Genomic DNA, 10,693 nt, shown 5'->3' on the forward strand with positions numbered 1-10,693 from the left:
TGATGATGTGAGGGCAATTGGGCTAGGGGAACGGGAAATTGATGGGAAATGCGTACTAGGGCCTGGTGTGGGAGACGTGAGCCTGCGCTTCACTCCCTTCCCACGTGCAATACCAGATTTGCCCATAGGAGCCTTTCCTTTCCCAGAGTAAGTTGGGGGTGGTGGGGGGGAATCAACACGATCACTTTCATCACTGTCACTATCAATGGAAAATGGTTCACCACCAATCACTGCCAAATCATCACTGCTTGCTGTGAGTGTGTCACTTTCACTGCCACAATCAAGAGTAGTACTTACTGTTTTGTCCAGCTCAGTTCTAATTTCAGGAGTGCTCAACCCCTTCTGCCTCGCCGTCGGCAGTTCCTTTACCGGTGTAGAGGTAGAGGGAACACTAGCACTAAACATTGTAGAGGAGGAAGCGAGCGACGATGAGTCGGGACGGAGTGCCATTATCACCCACAGAGCTGGACAGATACTGACTGACGCAGGTCAGGGCAGGGGTGGGGGGGGTCCCCTCGGGGTTGGAGGAGGGAGGTGTGGGATGGCTGGCGTGAAAGAACTCGACAGCTACTCTTGCGTGAGAATATTTGCGCGCCGGGAAAACGAGCGGTGTTCAAAATATTCACGATCATTCCAGAATGCCACCCGCGGTTTGGTCCAGTTTTGTCGCCGTCATTCTGGAATGACACCCGCGGTTAAGGGGTTAATCATCATCCCTCCACTATGGGTTCTGTCATCCAGTGAAATTGTTGGGGTTTACATGCTAACTACAAGGAACTGTGCCATCTTGTTTCTGAATTTACTCCTCTGTGTATGTGCATCTAGGAGACCATGGTAGGTGATGCTGTTCCTTCCAGGCCTCCTGGTTAACATGCATTTTATTCTGATCCTCTACCAGGCCAAGGACATCAAGGTGGTACTGCAATCTTTGTTCGCTGTGTGTCTTTCACTTGTGTGAGTCTTTCAACTACACTGCAGGCTGTTGCCATTCAGATTTTCTTTTGCTGCAAATATACAGTGTGTAGTCTTTATCTCCCTCCAAGTGCTTCTGTTGAGAGGGTAGATCTTGCCCTGCTTATTCGTGACCTTCCATCTCCTTTTCTGTTACTGGGTGATCTGAATGACCATCACCCACTGTGGGGTGACAGCATAAACAATCCTAGAGGTGCTATGTTGGCTTCTTTGATGGAGGATGAGGAGCTGGGGGTATTGAATTCAGGTGAGATGACATATTTTCATAGTCAGACTGGTGTTTTCATAGCCATTGATTTGTCTCTGTGTTCAGCTGCTGCTATTTTGGATTTTAAGTGGAATGTGTTGCCAGATTTGCATGGCAGTGACCACTTCCCAATAATTTTAACCTATGCTGAGTGTAAGCCACAATGTCATCTTCCTCGTTGGTACCTGGACAAGGTGAACTGGCAACTCTTTAGAGAATTATGTTCCACTGACCACATTGTGGACGATTTTGGTAGTGCTGATGAGGCGGTGGTGTATATAACTCATGTAATGCACTCAGCAGCCCTTTTATCTATTCCCAAGACTTCTGGTCAATTTCCTAAACGTCCAGTTCCCTGGTGGACCCCTGCATAAACCTCTGCAGTGAGGGCCAAATGGATCGCCTTCTCTCAGCTTCGCCGCCCTCGTATAGTCACTCAATATTTGGTGGCTTTTCGGAGGGTGTGTGCTCATGCACATCGCGTACTGAAGCAGGCCAGACATGCTTCACAGCGGGAGTACGTTTTCTCCCTTCACTCGAGGACTACTCTCACCCAAGTGTGGAACTGGTTCAGAAAGATTTCTGGCAAGTTTCCTGTTCCTTCCCCTACTGTTTTATCTGATGCAGGTGTGACTGTGACTGATCCCTTTGCTCTTGCTGAAGCGTTTGTCAAGCATTTTGCTGATGTTTCTAAAAAGAACATTGAATTGCCTTCGGCATGCCAACGTCGGTGCCTGGAATCCTGTAGCTTTAACTTCACACCTTCTGGGGGAGAGTCTTACTATGTCCCCTTTTCTATTTTTGAGCTTTGGGTTGCTTTGTCACAGTGTCATGATTCGTCTTCAGGTTGTGATGATATTCCATACACCACTTTACGTCATATGTCTAATGAATCCCTTTCCTTTTTGCTGGCAACGTATAACAGAATTTGGTGTACTGATGAGTTTCCGCCTTCTTAGGGAGTTGCTGTGGTAATCCCCATCCCAAAGCCCAGAAAGGATCATCTGCAGGCAACAAATTATCGTCCCATCTCTTTGACCTCTTGTGTTTGCAAGTGCTGGAGAAGATGGTTAATGGCCGGCTCATGTGGTATTTGGAGAGTGGCAATTACTTATCACCAGTCCAGAATGGTTTTCGTAAAATGCGATCTACCACTGATGCCCTACTATCCTTGGAATCTACAGTCTGTGAGGCTTTCTCTACTAACCAACACCAGGTCACGGTCTTCTTTGATTTGGAGAAGGCATACGACACTGCCTGGCATCATGGCATTTTGCTATCACTTCTTGAGTTTTTTCTTTGTGGGTGCCTGCCTACTTTTTTTTTTCAACATTTTTTATATAACTGTTTTTTAAGGGTCCGAGTGGGAGGAGTGCTTTCCAATACCTGAGCACTTGAAGAAAGGGCCACTCTTTGCTGTGGCCATCAGCAGGGTGATCAGTGTAATTCCTGATGGTGTGCGAGGTTCATTATATGTGGATGACCTCTCAATATCCTTCACTGCATCTAGAATGTCTCTGATAGAGAGGAAGTTGCAACTGGCTCTTAATAGTATTTCTGAGTGGGCTGAGTCTCATGACTTCTGTTTTTCTTTGCAAAAGACAGTGGTTATGCATTTTTGTCATATTCAAGGGGTTCACCCAGACCCTGATTTGCATCTTCATGGTTGGAGGATATCCTGTGTGGAAGAGACATGGTTTTTTGGGCCATCTGTTTGATAGACGACTAGCCTGGGTTCCTCATATTCGTTCTTTGAAGGAAACTTTTTTTTTTTTTATATATATATATATAATGAATGGAGGAAGGAAAAACAAAGGAAAAAAAATAAGTCCATGTGCCTAAAGGCATCCTCCATTCATAAAATACTTATAACAATTGGATTTAAAATCGAGAGGATTAAATGTATGTGGGAAGCAACTCCCAGGAAGTGAATTCAAGAGAGTAGTAGTTCTGGGGATAAAAGAATTTTGATAAGCAGAGGTTCTGCATTGTGGGGGAGAGAGTGTGAGTTAATGGGCGCTCCCAGCTGCCCGAGTATATCGGGAGACAATGTGAAGGGGAGGCAAAATTGAAGCCAGTTCGTTAGAGCACTTAACGGTACAAATATCGATAAAATAGTGCTAAAGAAACAACACCTCTACGTACTGATAACGGAGGAAGGTCCTGCGTTATGGCAGGATTATTAGTTATTTTAATGGTTTTATTTTGAATTTTGTCCAACTGCCTCAATGCAACCGCTCCACATCCACTCCACAGTGGTGAACAGTATTCGATCTGAGAACGCACTTGACTTTTGTATATTGTGGCCATCTGCTCGTCAGTGAAGAACTCACGAACTCTGTACATAAGTCCCAGTTTTTTAGAAGCATTTTTAGGAAGGGATTTAACATAAGCTGTCCAGCTTAGGTTGGGGTTTAGAGTAACATCTAGGATATCAATTGTAGTGGATATGGGAATACAGACATCATTTAAAATTATGTGAGAGTCTGAGGGATTCTATTGGAGAAATTAATGTATTTAGTTTTCTGAGCATTAAATGAGATCAGATTTTTTTGTCCCCATTGAATACTTTTAGAAAGGTCCTGATTCAGAGAAATTGCTGTGTTTATTTGGGAATTTAACCCCTCCGTGGCTGAAGGCCCGGAATTTTCCGTGCACCCCAGGCCGACGCCAGGGCCATTTTTTTTAAGTTTCGAAAATGTATTTTTTTTTCTTGCCATATTGAAGAGAAAGTTCAGATGCACCTAACAGTGCAAATCCCAGCTTCCTAGACGCATTTTATGGCTTGCAATGAAGCGCGGAAGTTGCAGAAATATCGGCAACCGATATCTCCGCCCAGGGGACTGCCGCATCGCAACTGGGCAGGTGTTGTTATTTTTTTTTTACCTCCCAAAACAATGTGAATGGTGCTGAAATGTTGTGCATATATGAGATATGATGATATCGAATGATTTCAGTACATAATCTGTTAGGAATGGCTGGAAAGAAAATATTATGAATACATTTTCACCTTTTTTATATAAAATATGTTTATGGTAGTTTCGAGTTATTTTTTACGTTATGGTTGTGCCCATGCTTGGAAAAGGGAGCGAAAAAGTTGAATTTTCAGTCCTAAATGAGAAAACTGCACGTCCTCCAAGGGTAGACTCTGCCACGGGAGAATAAAGTGGAGGGTCAATCCGATTAGAAATACGGAAGCTGAGTCGCAACTTCCAGCTCCCACACATTGAGAATGGCTAAAAATAGAATCGTAATGCAGTTTCAGAACTAAGAGTAAGTCTAATTATTACGAATACAGATACAAAGCAGAAATAAGAACGTTTACAGACGGGGAAAAACGTTCTTTTTCAGTCATAACATGTTCATCTTTATCATTTTATGTTCATCTGTCAACAAGAATGACTAAATGTCATAAAAGACTTTGTATTTACTTGTAGAGAAGTTATGTATATATATTTTAGACTTGTGGACGAGCGGTTTTTATATCTTGGAGTAGCTTCCCATTTGTCATGTAGTGATAGGAGAGGTAAAGAATAGTATGGGACTATTTTTATTTGTCTTGGAAATATTAACAAGTCTCTCACACAGAGCGTAAGTATAGAGTCCCGTACCGCTAGCTATCTCTCTGTCTCGCTCTCTCTGTCTCTCTCTCTCTCTCTCTCTCTCTCTCTCTCTCGAGTTGCCAAGCCCTTCTCCCTGTGACCTGTCTCTTCTAAGGCCTGTCTCCTTCTGCTCCTGCCTGTTCTGTGGCTAACCTCCCTCTGAGCTCTCTTTCCTAAATTCTGGTGTAGCAGGGGTGTGTCACGTGTGTTCCTCGTGGATGGAAAGTTCTAGCAGCCTGTGTGTGAGTATGTGTGTCTGTGTGTGTATGGTCACTAGGCGCTGTCGTGTGCCTATCAAGCATTCCTCGAGTTAAGAGTGTGTAAGCATGTTTAGCACTGCTCGATTCTCGCAGACACAATACCTTCTCATCATCTGACTCCCTGCTTCTATCTGTCTCTCTATCTATCTATTTATCTATCTATCTATTATGATTTGCAATTATAATATGTAGTCCTGACACATCTTTATCATTTTACCTTGTTATTTTCGCAATATATATTGCTGTCTCGTAAACAGCGTGGTTGTTTGTGTTTTGCAAGGGAGGAAAAAGATTGTATTTTCTGTCTGGGTCGAGGTAACTAAGTGTGTTAAGGCATGGCCACGAGCGAAAAAATCGTACATCCGCTCGTCACGACAGCAGGTGGTGAACTGACAGATGATACGTGAGAGGGTGAAGCAGGGCTTCCACGAGCAAATTTCCCTTTACCCTAAAAATCTTCCTGAAATACCCTAAAAGTCTGAATTTTACCCTAGAAATTTTACTTGGTAATATATATATATATATATATATATTTATATTTATATATTGTTACGGAACAGAGAAAACTGTTCTGCAAAGTTCCTGGTTCAAAACAAAAGAGTTAGGTAAAATTATAAGTTAAAGTTTAATGATCAAACTAACAACTAAACATTCAGGACTCATAGGAATAATGTAATGGCAAAAACAGGTTAAATATATGGTTAATTGCAATAGCCTCTATTAACACGAAATTAGCAAGAGTAAATTTATCTAAGTCAGCCCTGATAAAACGAGAAAACCAGATAATGCTCAGTTAATGCAAGATATATTATTACACATACAAAATATTATCAAAAATGACTGACATAAAAACGCATGAATCGCAAAGACCTCACTAGGCCTACGAATCAACACCTTATGCTATACAGTACAAGGAAAAAATGTAGTAACACTTATACTCAAATAACACAGCTGCTAGATGGCTGGAGACTTCCTGAGCACTCACAATAATAACAACTGTACAGGGGAGGACAGAGATGTGAGCAAAATGAGGAGTTGATCTAAGTGGCAATTCATGCAAAGACTGAGCTCATTATATAGGGGCCGGCAGAGCTTGATACAACTTGTAAGAAGGATGCGAAAATGAAGCCATAGGGGACAAAGAGTTGACAATCCTGCTCTGAACAACAGAAAGAACGACTTACTCTACTATAAGGGTAGAAGGGGGGAGTGAGGTAGAACACGCTCGTGATCAAACATGCAGCATACTGTACGTTAGAATTACACAAAGGATGATGAAATCATAGGCTATGTAACAACTCCCCACAAAGAAAAAGAAATTTACAAAGGAAATTTCTTATTACTCTAAAACAATCTGTCTAAAGTCTAGATAAGCAATCTGCAATAACATTTTCTTTCCCCTTGACATGTTGTATGTCTAATGAATACTCCTGAAGAAGTAGACTCCATCTTGTCAATCTCTGATTTTTATCTTTAAACTTACTAAGGAATTTCAGTGGGTTATGATCGGTATAAATGACTATGGGGTCAAAACCAGAACACAAATAAAATGAAAAATGCTGTAAACCCAAAATCAAGGCCAAAAGCTCTTTCTCAATAGTTGAGTAGTTCTTTTGAGGTGGAGTGAACTTTTTACTGTAATAAGATACAGGGTGTTCAATACCCTGATCATCCTCTTGCAGCAAAACAACCCCAGCTCCTGTATCACTTGCGTCAACAGCCATCTTAAAAGGCTTAGCAAAATTTGGAGTAGCGAGCACTGGCTGACTTAATAGGATAGCTTTAAGTTTCCTGAAAGACGATTCATAGTTATTGGTCCAGACAAATTTAACACCCTTTTTCAGTAGGTCTGTAAGTGGTGATGCAAGAATTGAAAAGTTAAGAACAAATCTCCTGTAATAACCTACCATTCCCAAAAATCTTTGTACCTCTTTCCTACATTTAGGTCTGGGAAGATCACTTATAACCTGAACCTTAGCTGCTGGTGGTTCAACATGTCCATCACCAATTACGTACCCAAGGTACTGAACTTTAGCTTGACCAAACTCACACTTCGATAAATTAGCTACAAGATTACCCTGAACCAAACGCTCAAGAAATTTACTGACATGGCATAGGTGATCTTTCTAGTTGTCAATGAAGATTAATACATCATCAATATAAACAACACACCCTGCCAAACCCTCTGTTACAACATTCATGAGCTTCTGAAATGTGGCTGGTGCATTCTTCACACCATATGGCATTACAGAACATGCAAAAGTGTTTCCTAGTGTTACAAAACATGAGATCTCCCTAGCACGTTCAGTCATAGGTACTTGCCAGTATCCCTTTAACATATCAAACTTACTTATGTACCTAGCCTTTCCGATCTTGTCTATGGAATCTTCCACGCGAGGGAGAGGGTAAGTGTCTGTTTTGGTTATCTGATTAACACGTCTGTAGTCGATGCAAAGCCGCTGTGACCCACCTGGCTTAGGGACTAGAGTGACAGGAGAACTCCACTCGCTCTGACAGGGCTTAATCATCTTGTGGTCCAACAGGTAGCCAAGCTCCTTCTGGATGAGAGGAACTTTCACTGGGTTCACACGGTATGGAGGCAGTTTAATTGGCTTTGCGTCTCCAACATCGACATCATGCATCAACACAGTGGTTCTTCCTGGAGTGGCACGGAACACTTGCGGGTACTCCTGCAGTAATGCCGAAAACTCCTGCCTTTCCTCGGGAGCTAGATGAGAAAGCTTAGTCTGGAGATCATTCATGATATCAGGATTCTTCTCCAAACTATCACTCAGGCTCATGCTGCATGGGAGAGCTTCACTTGCAGACTCGGATGGAACAGCTACAGTGCAGACTGGGTTATTTTCGTCCCGCCTGTGATATAACTTTAGCATGTTGATGTGACAAAGTTGCTTGTTCTTTCTACGATCTAGTGTGGCGATGACATAGTTGATATCACTGAGTTTCTTCTCCACGAAATAAGGACCACTAAACTTGGCTTGAAGAGGTTGCCCATGCACCGGTAGCAGAATCAAAACCTAATCTCCTGGCTGAAAGTGGCGTAACCTGGACTTCTTATCATACCAAGTCTTCATCTTCTCCTGAGCAGCTCCTAAATTCTCTCTCGCCAGCTGTAAAGCGGTGGACAGCTGTTCTTTGAACTTCATCACATACTCCAGCAGGCTGATGTCATCTTCCTCCGACAGCCAGCATTCCTTGAGTAGCTTAAGGGGTCCTCTTACTTCATGGCCAAACAGTAGTTCAAAGGGTGAGAAGCCCAGTGATTCATTTGGAGATTCTCTTGCGGCAAATACAATGAATGGAAGACCTTTATCCCAGTCTATCTGATGTTCCAAACAGTATTTCTTGAGCATCGATTTGAGTGTTTGATGATATCTCTCCATCGCTCCTTGGGTCTGGGGATGGTAAGCTGAAGACGTGATCTGGGTGATGCCCAACTCTTTCAGAGACTGCTTGAAAACATTTGACATGAAATTACTTCCCCGGTCTGACTGTACCTCCTTGGGCAGACCAGACTTTGTGAAGTACCCTAGCATTTCCTTAACCACGTTCTTTCCTGAGATATTTCTAAGTGGAATGGCTTCAGGATAACGAGTAGCCATATCAATCAGGGTCAACACATAAGAAAATCCTGAAAAAGTCTTAGGAAGAGGGCCCACAATATCCACCAACACACGGGTGAATGGCGCCTCAAAAGGAGGAATGGGAACTAGAGGTGCAACCTTTTCGGTCTGATTACACTTCCCCACAACTTGACAGGTGTGACAAGACTTACAATACCAGGAAACATCCCTGAAGATACCTGGCCAGTAGAAGTGTTTCAAAATGCGTGCCACAGTCTTCCTCACTCCAAGGTGTCCTGCCAAACTGGAATCATGAGCCACTCTAATGATATCCTGCCTACAAACACGAGGGATGACAACTTGATGTACAACCTCTCATTCACAGTTGGCTGATGCTGTTGGGGGTCTCCATTTCCTCATAAGTACTCCTGACTTTATATAATAACAAGTAGAAGCACCAGCTGACTCTTCCTCACTGCAAGCAGAGTTAGCTAGACCTTTCAACTCAGGGTCAGCAACCTGCAACTCAACCAACTCTTGACGAGACAAATTATCAACACTACAGGGTACTGCCTCATCTGGTGAGTGGTCCAGATTAGCAAGAAAAGTGTCAGCTAGGATAACATCATCATCATCATTATCCTCTAAGTCACCAGTAACTTTAGACTTAGCCCTAGTGACAGCACATGCAGAGAACACATCAGGGACATCACAATCCTGGGTCGCAGCCACTGGCTCACTAGACAACTGAGGAGCTGGACACACTTGACTTCCACCAATATCATTTCCAAGTAAGAAAGTTACACCTGACATTGGGAGAGTCTCAACCAACCCAACCATAACGGAACCATTAACAAAACCAGACTCTAAATTCACTCTGCACAGAGGGACAGAGAAGTAATTAGTCCCTACACCTTGTAAGATTTCAGTTTCATCAGAGGAATTAACATTAGATCCTAGAACACTGGTTAGCATAAGGGATTGGCAAGCACCTGTATCACGATATATTTTAACTGATTTCCTGTCATTACTGTCCAGAGGACTGACAAAACCATCAGACACGAAATTAGCACATGAACTCTTGAGAGAGTCACCGACGTTACTGCTCAAAAGAGGAGCTTCATCATGAGGATTTAATTTACCCCTCAAAGCAGGTTCAATTAACTCAGTTAAAGAATTCTGGGAACTCTCAAGGGTGGACACTAGACCAATTGACTGAATATTTAAAGACTCCTTTTTGTCCACATCACGCTGTCTCCTGAAACATTTCTCCGTAGTATGACCAAGCTTACTACAATAAGTACATTTACTTTTCTGAAATCTAGAGATGAAGCTGGTATTTACTTCCTGAGAAACATCATCTTTATTCTCTTTCCTGTTACCTGTACTCTGAGTAGAGGCAACGTACTTACTCTCAGCTTTCCTTTTTTCTTTAGAATATCTCTTGTGAGTGAGAACATATTCATCAGCTAAAACTGCAGCATCAGACAAATTATCTATTCTTTTCTCATCAAGATATAGGCTTACATCATTATTAATACACCTTTTGAAGTCCTCCAGCAAAATCATCCGCTTAAATTTATCAAAATCAGAATCCACCTTCTTAGAATTTAACCACTGCTCTAACAGATCTTCTTTGATTTTTGCATACTCAACATGGGATTGCTTATCTTGCTTATAAGTTGTCCTAAATTTTACTCTATAGGCTTCAGGAATATGCTCATAGGCCTTAAGAATCAAGCTCTTAACTACATCATAATTATCAGATTGATCCTGAGGCGAAGATGCATAAGTTACTTGAGGTTTGCCGGTGAGAACAGTTTGAAGGAGTACTGGCCAATACTTTTTGGGCCATTTAAAACCTGTAGCTACCCTCTCAAACAACTGAAAATGCTTTGTTAAATCAGATTCATTACAAGGAGGGACAAGTTTAACATTTTTAGCCACATCAAAATCATCAGAGCTAGATGATCCAGTTCCACCTTGTTTCATGCGATACTCATGGTCTGCCTGAATCCTAGCTAGTTC

Source organism: Coenobita brevimanus, chromosome 30, assembly GCF_032717465.1.
Source record: "Coenobita brevimanus isolate Jiangsu-jjx chromosome 30, ASM3271746v2, whole genome shotgun sequence".
In the NCBI taxonomy this organism is placed as follows: Eukaryota; Metazoa; Arthropoda; class Malacostraca; order Decapoda; family Coenobitidae; genus Coenobita; species Coenobita brevimanus.